Source organism: Choristoneura fumiferana, chromosome 24 (genome assembly GCF_025370935.1).
Source record: "Choristoneura fumiferana chromosome 24, NRCan_CFum_1, whole genome shotgun sequence".
Taxonomy (NCBI): Eukaryota; Metazoa; Arthropoda; class Insecta; order Lepidoptera; family Tortricidae; genus Choristoneura; species Choristoneura fumiferana.
The window spans coordinates 1,803,444-1,819,146 of record NC_133495.1 but is presented as its reverse complement, the minus strand read 5'-3'; the positions used below and the strand labels follow the sequence as shown (position 1 = coordinate 1,819,146).

Sequence of the window (15,703 nt, the reverse complement as noted above, 5' to 3'; positions counted from 1 at the left end):
TCCCCTTTTCCCAGCAGGGCCTTCGCAGTGAATAATATGTCCTATTCTCTTAGGAGGTGTCTGGTACCGGCTAAAGACCCCGCGAGGCCCCAGGGCATCGGTCGCGTGCTCCTGACGCTGCTCCGCTCCGGCCCGGATCCAGGCAGCTGAGTTATCTCCCTTTGACCCCGTTTTACCCGACGATCTCCATTCTTTTCACACCAGAACACAGTCACCAAGTCGTTATCGATCAAGCGTTAGGTATATTTTAAGACCCTGCTACTAGTTGATAAGCATAAGACCTGTGTATCAACCTATACTAGACTAAGTCCTTAAGCTTTAGATGTTGGTTGGCATAATAAAGCCTGTACATACCTCATCCGGGTGTTTCATTTCCCACCCCGGATTATAAACATTACATGGCGGCATACGCAACACGATACTTTTTGCCTTTGCTGGAGATCAGGTGCAGGGTTTTAAAATATACCTAACGCTTGATCGATAACGACTTGGTGACTGTGTTCTGGTGTGAAAAGAATGGAGATCGTCGGGTAAAACGGGGTCAAAGGGAGATAACTCAGCTGCCTGGATCCGGGCCGGAGCGGAGCAGCGTCAGGAGCACGCGACCGATGCCCTGGCGGGCCTCGCGGGGTCTTTAGCCGGTACCAGACACCTCCTAAGAGAATAGGACATATTATTCACTGCGAAGGCCCTGCTGGGAAAAGGGGATGACTAGTGGGGTTCCCGTATAGAGGAAAGGGGCCCAGAGGCCAGAGGGGCCCTTCAAGACAGCTAGACGTTTTACAAGGCCAAAAGGTTAGGGTATTTCTATAGTTAAATTTGCCGAGTGTCTTTAACTCGAATAGGAATAGCTCATACCTGTCGGAGGAGATCGCCGAGCTTCGGTCAACGGTGGACGAATTGCCAACTCCGGAGATCTGGGACGCGACCGCGGTTTCCACACGCTGAAAACCGAAATAAAAGATTACTTTACGGACTTTCATTACGCCGACGGCCTCCCAGGCTCGGTTAAGAATATGAAGCACTCACCGGAGGCTCGTAAACGCAAAACCAGTAAAATCCCTTCGCCGATGGGCGGGCCGCAGTCAATCGCCACGTGTCAGAGGTACGGATTTTGTCACTGTAATACGCTGGACAGCTGAAAACGAATACCAACGTTAATCACGGCACTATCATGGCTATTTCAACTCGGAATCCCACCACGGGAAGACACTCACCAAATAAATTCGATCGAGAAATACTCGCATATAAAATGGCGTCTACGCCTTAGTACCAGAGAAAGAATGTGATTCTCTTTTTTTTTTTCAACTCTGACCAACGACAAGCCATCGCATGACAGCTCCCGACAGACGGGTAAAACTACCCATGCGCGACCTGCCATTTGACCGGGCTACGCTTCCGAAAACAACGCAACGAGTCAACAAATATCCTGAAACAATCTGGAGATGTCCGGGAACAGTAGGAAAATTATAACACTAATTTAGCCGAAGAATATTCAACGAAACAGCCGAGGTAAGTCTACGATCCTGGGAAACCACAAATCCACCGCGGGCAACACCGCGCCATGACACCATCACAGACTAAGCGCAGGTGCGACCTGGATGCATGTAAAACGACACGGAGCAAGCACAGACAATCTCAGCCGCATTCTGCACTAATACCGATGACTTACCAGGTTCGCCAACCAAACAGGAGGCGATTTTGACGTTTAGGAAATGACATGGCGGTTGGTGACCTCCCTGCATTCGTTTGACAAGTGAATGACAGCTGTTTAGTTACGCAAATAATGTTTTCCAAAATAGAACCCAGAATTAAATGTGAAAATAAGCTCATTAACAGCTCCCAATGAAGAATGCTCCTCCTAGGTGTACAAGAACTTCAAAAGTGTTGTTTGCAGTGGTGATATACACTGGACAAAGCCAAAGAAACGTTGAGGAAATGAGTCTGATAGTAAGTATTAAATAATAACCATTACACTGTTCTGTTTCGGCGTGGAGAGTAAGACAGCCGGTGAAATTACTGGCACTTAGAGGTATCCCATCCCATCTTAGGCCTCTAGGTTGGCAACGCATCTGCAATACCCCTAGTGTTGCAGGTGTCTATGGGCGGTGGTGATCTCTTACCATCACGAGACCCACTTGGTCGTCTACCATCTAGTCGAATAAAAAAAAAGAAATGATAGTTGATTGATACCACGAATTTTAATGGAAAACTATCACAGATTACTTAGTCTTATGGGTCGGCAAAAAATAGTCAATCAAAAATATGTACATACAAGTATAGAAACCACGACACGATAGCCTATTTGACTCGGTCAACGGCAGCTATGAGAATTGGAAGAAAAGAAGTGGCAAACCTTTGCTAGGCCCTCTCACACCTAGAAGCCACAGACAAGTATGGGCGGAATCAAAGAAGGTCTTGAGTTCAATGAAATTTATTATGCATAATGGAAACGATAAAATTGTACCCTCAGTTACCAGTTGTCCGAAAAGTATGGCTTGACATCTTTGTGGTTGAGACATTTTAATCAGGACCCCTTGGAGAATTTTTTTGGCTGCATTCGAAGTCATGGGTATAGAAACACATTACCGTCATGTGCTGGCTTCGAAGCAGCCTTTGCATCACTACATTCTCCGGGGTCCAACTGCGAAAATGACACTTGCAAAGTGTTCAAATCTCTAAAAACATTATTTTTTAAGGAACCACAAATGTCAAGTCATACAATAGAGGTAGATTTTGCTGATGTGAATTGTGACAACATTTTTGTACAGCTAGAGGAAAAATTTAAGAGCCATAAAATAAAGGCTCAATTAGAATATGACGGGTTATGTCCTTAGAAAATTGAAATTAAAAAAATGCCAAATATGCCAAAGATGTTTTTGTACAAAAAAAAAACCGAAGGTGCAGTAGCTATTAGAGTTTTTCAAAAATAAAAGATTATTAACATACCCGTCGATAGCCCTTATAAAATGTTTTTCAAACATACAAGATGTCGTCATTTATATTCTACATAGACTCAAAAAAACGCGAAATTCGCAACTACTTAAAAACAATATTTTCAATTGTAATTGATTATGATTTTATACAATGTGAGATACACAAAAAAGAAATTATAAAAAAAATTTAAGACGTCAATTAATATTTTTTTATACACAAGGTGCAAAGACACCAATAAAGTACTAAATGGCCTAAGAAGCGACTATGACCCTTTGGACAATGTCCAAAAGTTAGCTTATGTTTATTGTAAAAAAAGAAACAAAAAATAACTATTAGTAAATTTTACTGTTTGTTTTATTTGTTCCTTTCTTTTATTTATGCCGTGTACAGAGCGTGCCAACAAACTCAGTTGCCTCCATGGGTTTTGGAACTAACAAACGAGCAACTGGCGTTTGTTGGCCGTTTTGCACGCGGTAAGAAATGTTTAAATAGCAAAGTAGGGAAGACGTTGCTAAGTTGCGTCGCACAGATTAACAGATGGCGCTAGCAATGCAATCGTTTGAGTGACGGCTCTATACCCTATATAAAAATGTACTCTGTGAAACAGCCGCTGTACGCTGCCTGTTGGAATTTTAAACCCTTTTGACGGTCGGTGACCACTTCTGCATTTGGCCACTTCTGCATTTGACCACTTCTGAATTTGGCTACTTCTGCATTTGACCACTTCTGCATTTGGCCACTTCTGCATTTGACCGCTTCTGTATTTGGCCACTTCTATATTTGGCCACTTCTGCATTTGACCACTTCTGGATTTGACCACTTCTGGATTTGACCACTTCTAGATTTGACCACTGCTGCAATTGACCGCTTCTGGATTTGACCAGTCCCTGATTTAACCAGCTTTTATTTATACAGTAAGCAAACAAAAAATCGACTACGTTAACCTTCCGACATTTAAGACGCTTAAACATTCCCTCCCACGTTAACACATGTTTTAATAATAAACTCGTCCAATCTAAGAATCGCAGGATAATGTTGTTGAAGATAGAGTTACGGATAAAATAATAAGTTTTTGTTCGAGAATCGCAAGAAAAATTGTTAAAAATGTTGAACCGAAAAAAAAATTATTTTGGAGACGGGACCTTTCGATGTGTGCCTGCTGTATTTTATCAGTTGTATACCTTGCATCTTGATCTGTGCTCAAATGAAACTGCCACAAATGTCATCCCAGTAATTTATGCGTTGCTCCCTAATAAAAGTGAAGCTACATTATGAACGATTTTTTAAATTGGTAAAAGATAAATTGGGAGCAGTAATCGAGAATTTTAAATGCGACCGTGAAATTGCAGTAATGAACGCTGTACAAACAGTTTTTCCGAACTGCCAGTTAACAACCTGTTTGTATCATTTTAACAAAAATGTATGAAAAAAGGCAAAGACATCCACTTCGATAAAAAATTGAGGCATCTTTTGCAAGAATTAGAAAACGACTCTATTTCGAACATATATTTCCTCAAGGAAATAATTAATTTAAAACGTTTTTGATGCAAATTCAAAGATATTTGTTACTTTTACTAAGGGTAGTTCATTTTATGTCTAGTGATGACATTTTATTTCTGTCCATATTAAATTAACATAGAATCTTTGTTGTTTCCCTTCCACTTTTCTCTAACACGTCTTTCTTCACTTTATGTTCTACTATAGTGAAGAAAGTCCAATTGTATTATTCCCTTCGGCCGTCTACAGAACCGGAGTTTCAGTTTCAAAACTGTTTTCTTACGAGGCTCTCAAATTACTAAAGACACAGCAAGGTCTGAAATATGCCGCAGTTTTAAAAATAAGACAAATATATAATACTAGCTTTTGCCCGGTCAAAAGGGTTTCGGCCGTGCGTTGTCTGTCTGACAGTCAGTCAGTCACGGTACTCTTCTTATAGGTATAGATAATGTCATCGTTTGACATTTGATCCAATCCAGAAGTGGTCAAATCCAGAAGGGGTCAAATGCAGAAGTGGTCAAATCCAGAAGTGGTCAAATCTATAAGTGGTCAAATCCAGAAGTGGTCAAATCCAGAAGTGGTCAAATCCAGAAGTGGTCAAATCCAGAAGGGGTCAAATCCATAAGTGGTCAAATCCAAAGTGGTCAAATCCAGAAGTGGTCAAATCCAGAAGTGGTCAAATCCAGAAGTGGTCAAATCCAGAAGTGGTCAAATCCAGAAGTGGTCAAATCCACGAGTGGTCAAATGCAGAAGTGGCCAAATGCAGAAGTGGTCACCGACCGTCAAAAGGTTTTAAACGCCATAATAGCAATCCTAGATCTGTCTGTGATTTTATACTTACTTCCTCATGACTATAGCCCTTTCTCCGGGTGTAGTAGGAAAATTAATATATTCTTCCAGCATTTCGTTGGTATTTAGGGCCTCTGTCACCTAAAATTAAAATGTAACTTTGTTAAATAATTCTATACCCCTACCTAAAATAACTAAAATTTCTAAAAGTGGCTCCGAAGCGGCAACGTTTCGTGTGCTCTGCCTACCCCATTTGGGAATACAGGCGTGATGTTTGTGTGTAATAAATATTCCTATTACTATTTTTTATTTTTCAAATTAACTTTCACTTGAAGTAAACAATGCGTATTAACTGAATGTTGTGGAGTACCTAACAGCAATTTTCAAGTACTTAAGTGTAATGTTGGTAGCAATTATCAGCGGTGCCAGAACGTCCCAAAAGGGACGATTTTTGTCAGTTTAGTTACTCATTACAAAAAATAATGCGTTTCGTTAGTAAGTAGATGAGTGAAACGAAACGGAAGAAAAGCGCAGCGCGTGAATGCGACAACTTCAGACTGCTGGCGATATTCAATATTGTACCATCCTTTTTCCACTCGCAGTGATCCCGTATCGCTTGCCTGTTGTTTCATGCACACAAACACAATTTTCTGTGCTCCTATCCTATCTACGTCCGCCGGCGCACCGCACCACTTTCAACTTCACTCACTTCATTGCAAGTGCTTGAATTTTGCCTCTGCATTTTGAAATTTAAATTAGTATAAATCGATACCTCCATACGTATACTGGTACAAGTGACAAATTTCTGATTTTTAGTTTTTTGCAAATTTTGTGATTAATATTTCCTTATTTACCTACCACAAAAAATTGGACCGGATATTTCCTTTAGTTTGGAAATAAAGTGACGTATATGAATGCATCTAACACCCGTTGCTAATCGGTACAACGTATACTGAGGCAACCGACATGCACCACTATACGCGGCACCGATATGTCGCGGGGCCCGGGGAAGTCGAGTGTAACTGGCAGTTGCCTCAGTGTACGCGCTAGCCGTCGCTGCGTGCGGACCGTTTAAACTGTTCTACGAGCACATAATTTGATAGTATATATAAAAAAAAACATGTTTTGGTTTGGCAAGACCACAATAGCCGTATTTCTCATAGACAGTCATGGAAACTAAATCCAATGTGAAACCTTTTCGTGATCTATTTCGCTATGATTTCTTTGGCAAATGTATGGGATGTCAACATAACATTGGTAGTACAACGGTTCCACCCCAGTACCAGTACGTGATTCAGTTTCCTCGGCTATACCTACATGTACGCGTGCTAGAAATATAACATTGCAGTATTACATTGCATTTTGGTAGTTGAGCATCCCCAAAAAGAAGGCGAAGGCATGCATGCTTTAATTAAAATGAGAAACAGTAAATTCAATATACCTACAGGTTGATAAAAAAAAATCCTGTACTATACTGTAACCCATATTAGGGCTACTGATTACTAATACGATATAAGTGGGAAAACATCGAAATTAGAAGTCTTCTTGCGACTCCACTTCCATACAAAACTTTTTTTTTTCGAATCACAGTATTTTACTTGGATCATATTAGTAATTAGTAGCCCTAATGTGGTTTAAAGTATAGTACAGGGTTTTAATAACACCCTATACACATTTTTTTATACACACCTAAGAAATGGTACCTGGCTATGTATATGGCGAAAACGGGTAAACCGTATGAAGTTATAGAAGTTTCCCAAGACTCAGAAAACAGACACAAAATTTAAATCTATTGTCAAGAAGACATTAATATATAAGGCGTATTATTAAAATTAATGATTATATCATGGATAGGGAAATTTGGAATAATTCCGATCCGCATTGGCGAGTGCTTACTCCAAATAGCGAATTGAGAACTGTTTTAAATATGTAGTTTGTTAAATACTTGTGATGTATAGATATCACTAAAAATATGATTGTAAATCTGTTTACAAAATTTACCTAGGTTTATTGCCAGACTCTTCTCAACAGAGGTTTTTACGAAACCGGTGGTAAATTTTTTGACATTCATAAGTGCTTGTTACAATCTAAATTGAATAAAGATATTTTGACTTTGACTCAATATTTCATGTCAAAGCTTGTCTTAGCAAAGTGCCAATCAGACTCGTGCACGAAGGGTTCGTACCATCTATACAACTTCATTAGGATTAGCAAAAAAATGGCAAAAAAAATACATTTGTTGTATGGGCCCCCTTAAATATTTATTCTGATCTATTTTTTTGTTATATATATATTATATCGACTACAGTTATACATAATCTGTGAAAATTTCAACTGTCTAACTATCATTGTTCATGAGATCCAGCCTGGTGACAGACGGACGGACAGCGAAGTAGTATAAAGTAGTAGGGTTTCCGTTTATACCCTTTGGGTACGGAACCCTGAAGAGGCACAAAAAGCTAAACCGTTATGTGGATACAAATGGGTGCGATGCGATATATGTATCACATGAGAACCTTCACAATAAAATATGAGTACACATTTGAACAGGAATACGAATCCATTGAATGTGCTTCCATTAATTTAAAGCACTTAATACAATTACTTTTCTTAATAAAACCATTATATTTCAAGTGAGGTTTTTTATAAAAGGTATATTTCTGTATTTTGTATAGCACGTTTAAAACATTACTAGCGGTATATTGGTACAAGTGGCATGCTAATGTTAGCGTATATTGATGCAAGTGATAAAAACGTTTATAAATCAATAGATGAAGGTAAAAGAGCATCTGTTTTATTGTTCATTGCAAGCCATATAAGTATTTCATCTAAAAATTCATATACAATATAAAAATCGTTAGATCAGTAATCTACGCATTACGCCGTATACTGGAGCAAGTGGTAATTAGCTCAGTATACCGCACAACTACAAGATGTAAAATACGCGTATAGTAGTGTATCTGCAATTTTCTCAAAAAACTATAAAAAAATTTCAAAAATTCCATGAATACAGGTAGAAAGCAAATATTTCTTTGGAACCAATGCAAAATTTTGAAAAGTATATCATCAAATGAGAAAGTTACAGGTTTTGAACCTTTGAACAGCTCTCCTGTAAATTTATGATTATGCACTTGTACCAGTATACGTAGGAGGTGTCGATTATATATTATTGATGATAAGTTGATGATTGAATGCAGTGATTTTAGTGAATAGACAGTGAGTGAGTGAGTGATAGTGGGACACGACACGAGTCGTACTAGCGTAGCGCTAGCGAGCGACAAATTTGCTATCCGTTTTACTTTCTTGATTATTTTAATTTGTTTAAAACTGAAATGCGTGTGGTTTATACTAAATAGTCCTGCATTCATTACAACTAGGTACTTCGTCAAATACTTAATATATCATAATAAACCGGTGCAAGCAGAGGAAACCAGCTTTTGTACAAACAAACCTGCGTTTGTAATTAAGTGTTTTAGATATCAATAGATGTCTAATAAATAGTTTGAGAACTTGATAGGTACCTAAATAAACTATTCTTAGAACTATTGTCAGGCTACATTAATTTCAAAAAGTATTCGGGTTACACTATACTGACTATACTATTTACCGGCCCGGATAATACCGACCCGATATTTCGTGTACACCCTTACAAACTGGTGTCAAACTGACATGAGTTACTATGGGCGTGTACGAAATATCATGTCGGTATTATCCGGCCGGTAAATAGTGTCTGTCACCCGACACAATCATCCATCAGCATTTAAAACTATCGTGATCTCTTTTCCAGTAGGTATTTTTTTGTACATACATACAACGACATGTTAGAAAGAGAGATTTCCTTATTTTGTTGTTGTTGTTGTCTGACTGGCTGCATGGTTATTATTATCTTTGCCTGTCCTAGTGAGGACGAATGTATCAAAAAAAAAAATGTCTGTCATCGCCACGAATAATCCAGTTGCCAGGTTAAAGAAAAATGGCCAAATTTTGGAATTTCAAAATGTAATTTAGTGTGGTCCAGTATTTCGTTTGTGGTGTCATGGTTTATTAACCGTGATGGTTTTTGTTGCATTGCATAATTGCTTTTGTACAGGAAATGGACAAATTCATCTACAAAAAACGTAGAATTGACATTGAAAAAGATGATGACGAAGCTGTTGCATCTTGTACTAAAGTAGCTCCAAAGAAAACAAAAAAAAATGTATCTTCCGGGATAGTAGAAAAATCTGCTCTAGCTTCAACTTCTTCATCTTCAAAAAACGTCAAGGAATCGTCAAAGGTTTGTATAGACTTAATGTACAGAACAGACACTGCACTTAATGTAAATTCGTGCGGGCCAAGACTGGCTGGCCATGGGGTAATACATTAGTTAAAGTTTAATATCATGTGATATGCCATTTGAACTATTATAATTAAGAAAATTGAATAATATATGGGTGAATACCAAAAAGTTGCACACCGTTAAAGCTGCGTTAGCAAGTAGTTAAAATTTCAATTAACTTTGTCCATTGTGATATGTAAACCAATCATACATTTGTTTGTATTTGTATTTTGTAAGAGTTGTATGTAGTCCCGGATACAAAATATAGTGAACCAGCTAAACCACAGGCACCAGACCAAGCCTTATCACCTGTCATTTCGAAGTCACGGTCAGCCTCAAGACATTCATCACCAGGCTTCTCTTCAAATCATTCTCAGAAGCCAAACACTACTCTACCTGCTGTGATTCCTAGATCTACAAGGTCCGGTAGAATAATAAAACCAGTAACCAAGCTTGACCTCTGTTATTGTAATTGTAACTTAAGGTAAATAATAAGTAATCACAATTATCTTGGTATGTGTAAATGGTTAGCGTATTAGTATTTAAAAGATTAACAAATCCAGTGCCTTCTGAAGTAAAATTGTTATTATTAGTAGTTCTGTGTTGGCTCCATGTTAATTTAAATTTAAAGTGTAAGTAATCTTATCTCTTAAGAAAGGGAGATGTAAAGTAAAGTATAGACTAAACTGTTGAACTGGATTTGATATGTAACGCTATCTGTGGTTCATTATTATTATGCACTCTGTATTCTCATGTCGTCTTAAATAAATAACTGCTTTACCGCTTACTATTTCTGATTATTCTAGTTTTATTAAAAACTATAACGTTACAGTACCTCTAATACTTAGAAAAATAATGTCTTAAAACTCCCCACTACTCCGCCGCTTGAGTTCCTAAATGAACCCCCTTTCCCCTTCCGGGGCATGCACGATGGTAAAGAGAGCATAATTGTCGGTGAGTGGCCATCATTGCCTGTAAAGGCTGTACACAATGGCGTATGCTGGCCCACTTCAGGCCATCGCCGTTGTGTACAGGGGGTAAATGGTATATAGTGGCGGACAATTGTCAATCGTGGCGCGCAATCGGGATGTTGTCGGTTTTTTGGGCACACTTCAAAGGAATCGTGGCGTAGCGTGGCCTGTGGTGTTCACACAATCGCCCATTGTTTAGTTCGTCACCGACCGCTGACCGGGATAGTTCATTTTTTTGTTGCGTGCTAGTATACTTAAATTTGATCGCCCAAAATGTCAGTATCGTGGACCAATGCAGAGACGTTCAAGTTTCTTGAATTATATAGCCCGCCATTTGGGACTCAAATAATGCACTGCACAAGGATAAGAACAAGGTACCTATGTTTATACTATTTAAATGTTGACAGAAATTATCTATAGGTACTTCTTTAAGTACTAATAGGTTAGGTACGTAGCAAAACATCTAAAATCAAATGTTATAAGTTCGTTTTTCATTCGATCAAAGTATATAAAGTAAGCTTTCGACATTCTAGACTTATATGAATCAAGTTTATAACATTTAATTTTAGATATTTTGCTACGTAACCTACTAATATGATAAAGAGGGTAGACTTGATTGTTTCTTGGCATTGAATAGGCTCCGAAACTAATGGACAGACTTGGAAAATTCTTTTAGCATAGAATCCTACATTGTCCCCGATAGAAGAGCCTTGTCTGAACATATGTAGTAATGTAGGTACCTACGATGTTTTCAGGTCAATGAAGCATGGAATCGCATTGCAGACTCCATGCAAATTCCTGATTCGGAACTTAAAAAAAAAGAAAGAGACATTGATGTCAGCATTTCGGATGAATTTAAAAAAAAAAAACAAGATTCGATCCGGTCTGGTATGGGCGAAGAAGAAATTTACAAGCCAATTTGGGTTTTTTATGATGTTATGGAGGCATTTTTAAAAGGAAAATATACATGCAAAAGCGTAATATCGACAGATGAACAAAGTGTAAGTAAAACAAATAAATAAATTCCAATATTTTTTATTAAGTTAGTAAGTATTACTTGTTTTAATGTCCACCAATTATAAACTAATTAAATTATGCATCATTGGCCCTACTTCTGCAGATTCGACGTTGGTGGATGTAATTCATAAAATTTTATCTTATTTGCGTACCATTAACAGGAGGCCGACGAGGCACAGATTGTAACGGTAATAGATTTTCTTCATGCTTTATGTACTCTCAAACCTACACGGATGAATTCACCATTTTTATCATAGCTGTCAGACAACGTAAACATTTCAATCGAGAGGGTACAACACATATAAGTAGAAAAGTTGGGTATGAAGAAAGTATCGGCGAGGTGGGTGCCGCGTTTACTCACGGAGGAGCAAAAACGAAACCGACTGACTACTTCGGAGCAGTGTTTAGTCGTGTTCAAACGTAACCCGAAGGAGTTTCTGCGTCGTTTCGTGACCGTGGACGAAACATGGGTTCACCACTACACCCCGGAAATAAAAGAGCAGTCGAAGCAGTGGATTTACCGGGTGAACCTGCTCCAAAGAAAGCAAAAACCGTCCCATCGGCTGGAAACGTCATGGCGACTGTTTTAAATTAGCTAGGCGGCTAAATTAGCATAGTTACGCTACGAACTATTGCCTCACTCCCCTTATTCTCCAAATTTGGCCCCATGCCATTTCTTTTTGTTTCCCAACCTAAAAAAACGGCTCGGTGGTAAGCGATTTGGATCAAATGACGAAGTCATTGCCGCCACAGAGGCCTATTTTAATGACTTTCCAAAATCATGCTTTTTGGATGGTTTAATGAAGCTTGAGTATAGGTGGAACAAATGTAAATGCATACATACAAAAAAAAGTGTTTTTTTTCCATAACCGGGTACTTTTCAAACAGCCCTCGTATATATATTAAAATACTATACATACACACATAAAGTAACGTGAATTACATTTAAAAAAAAGGTATTTCGCGTACTCACGCCCAACTTTGTAGCCGAAACTTGCTTGCAGAGACTTTGGTAAAAACACAATTTCTACACAACAAACTCTATGGTTATTTGCTTCAATAGCTTGTTACTCGTATGTAAAAATCAATACAATACTCTCCAGGCATTTATAGCTCACAGTACCTTATTTCATAATAGTGCTGAAGATAATTGTAGATGAAAGTTGTAATTATATAATTCCTTTAGACGACATTTATTAAGTCATGATATTCATAGGCCAACAATTATTACAGTAAAAAAATTTGATTAGCTTTAACAAGTTTTTTTTTTTTTTTTTCAGTGATAGCTGTATGGCCTGTATGCGCTTTTTTTGAAGACAAACTAAATATTTACGTGTTTTTCGCCTGTTGAAGTACCTATTTGGTTGCGGTGAAATCTCAATTTTACCCAAAATCACTAATAATAATCTACTAAGACCCGAGTTCACCAACTACAACATAATCATTGATTACGTAACCGCCTGTTAAAATTTAACTATTGTTTAAACAGACCGCATTTTTTTATATGTTGCAGTACATTTTTTTTTTTTAATATGTTAGGCATAAGAAATTTCAGTAGGTAATAAAATTATTATGTGTGTAGTTTATTTATACTATTGCATAATTATTTATACCATTATATGTATTGTTTATAGGAAAATAATTTGAAATAGGACGGGTGGACACCAAATTCCTTAAAAAGCCCAGTATCAGACGTGCTTAAAAAAAGAGGAAATACCTGGCTAAAAAGAAGGAGACCCGCACCTGACCAGCTAAAAACTGATAAAAACACAGAGGAAGAGTCTCAAAAAAGGATTTTGATTTTAGAGGAGCAATTAAAGCAAGAAAAGATTTAAATCGAAAATTTAATGAACAAATAAATTGATTATTATAATTATAGGTTATTTGGTAATTTATGATTATTTATATTACCTTTTTTAATATTTGTAATAAAGACCAATTAGTTGATAACTTTTAATTATCTAAAAATACACACCATAATATGACCGTAAGTTTTGCAGAGTGACCAGATTTTTTTTAGTAGGTTACGCTAACAGCGACCATGGGGTAGAACAAAGTATATTTGACAAAAAATATCCTCTTGGCGGTTTTCACATAACCATAGTCTTTTTATATAAATTGGGTAAATATAAAAAAGGGTGTTATTTACTCTTCTACTACATGAATCAAGTACTGCTCTTCGGGTGCTTCATTTATATGTATGACGACTGAGGGGCTCTTAACAAATCTTACATTTGCTCGGAAAGTAGTTAAGATTGCATTTAAAGCATCTTTTGGTTGGCGGAAAAGCAATGCATTAGGTGTGTTTTTGTGCATGGGTTTTTATTTTTATGTAGGCTATTTTATATGATTTAAACAGACCAAGTTAATCAAAAAATAACCAAGAACCCAGACCACGCGGTCGTGGACGAGGACGTAAGCGAGGACGAGGACAAGGAAAGGGCTTAGCTCAGCGCAAAGAACTATATCCTCCCGAGCAAAATTCATCACCAAACCTACCATCACCGGGTCCGGGTCCTAGTTCCAGGTTAATTTAATTATACCTACCTACAGATTATCATGTCGTCACCACTTTCGAAAAACCTTGTAGATTTGATGTTTCTGATTGCAACAAATGAGACACGGCGGGTATTTGTATGTAAATATATATTTATTTAGATCATATGAAGAAGAAAAGGTGGTAATCATAAAACGGCTCGCCGAAACCAAAAAACAAATAAACGCGGTTCCGACAGAGACCCGGAATATCTATGTGGCTAAGAAGAGGGAAAAGCAGCTAGAGAGGTTCTTGCTGCCAGATGCCCCGTTATACATATAATAATAATATAATTGTAACTCCGCGAGAATATAAATCGCGCGCTAGATTATAAACTGACGGATTGGTTAGCTTACGTTAGATTACAATCTCGCGCGTTAGATTATAAACCTATGGGCGTTTACAATCTCATGGTGACATAAAGTATATGTACAATGGGCTGCAGAATTGCTTGACCAATTTATTACTCAATTAATTTATAAATAATTGGTCATGCCTTTATGCAGCCCATAATACAAAGTAATTAAATTGCTTTCATAATGCTTTTTACGTCACCCTAGGCCGTAATTGGGACTTTCTGCCCACTAGGAGAAAATCTCACTTCCTGGCCGAGATCAACCACGGGCGGTAACTAGTAAAGAATCCGATCTGAAGGTGAGGGCCACAAACACCTGCGATCCGGGACATATACTCGTACTAATTCACCGCCCTAGGTATGGTATTGTACTATAATCAATTCCCGTTTACATTTTGCCTACAGAGAAGATGACCCTGCCTGCGATGGATTGGCGACCACGCCTCGCTATCAAAGGCTCGTGCAAGAGTGTGATACCCCAACTAGGTGATTTTGGTTTTTAGATGCTGTTTTTATTGTTTTGATTGGCAACTTTTCAAAAATACAAACTTCGTGCGTTTTGAAACTTTTGCAGCGTTATATTATAAGTTTAGATAGTCAGTTAGGAAACATCTGAACGGGTTACAAATGTAGGGGAAACCGCGAAACGAAATATCACATTAAAAAACAATGAAGATGTGGCAGAGACATTAATATTTGATTCAAATTTAAATGAAATCGAATCCGCAGGGGCGAATTGTATAAGACCAATTCTAATCTACTAAAGCATACAAAATAAGTGTTTTAATGTGTACCTATTTATTATTATTATTAATGTTTACAGGATCTAAAATTACATAAGTTCCATTGATGAAAAAGCCATTTTAAATAGTGGCCAACAAAATCAAGGCTTGACCAGACGCTGAGAAGTCGTCTAGCCAGACTCATCGCCACAAAAGAATTGACGAATAATCCTACTGGTGTAGTGCCGGGATGTAGGGTTTTGAAATGGGCACATGAAATAGCTCACATTTTTCCAAAGAAATTTCTGATAATTTCAGATATTGCAAAATAAACTATGAGAGTAGTAGCTCAAACCAAAAACTATGAGAGTTGACATTTCGGAGACCTCACGCTACACTAGCGCCTCTAGTGGCGAATTCATACGCGATAGCCCTCATTCGGGAAGTTAGATTACTTAAACGTGTATAATCGGGCGATTTTCAAAAAATATCGAGCGTAATTTTTTTCTTCAAAAACCTGTGCCCTCTTAACAAGTTTATATTAAATATAATTTTAAAAAA

General features: G+C 37.7%; 1 long non-coding RNA gene across 1 annotated transcript; it reads right to left on the bottom strand.

The window, feature by feature from the left end:
- Positions 1–473: 473 nt before the first annotated feature.
- LOC141442011 (uncharacterized) lies at positions 474–5,980 on the bottom strand. Its single transcript, XR_012452866.1, has 3 exons — positions 1,030–5,980; positions 859–944; positions 474–655 (listed from the first exon to the last, which is right to left on the bottom strand). It is a non-coding gene; the product is annotated as an uncharacterized lncRNA (long non-coding RNA).
- Between the last annotated feature and the right edge of the window lie 9,723 nt (positions 5,981–15,703).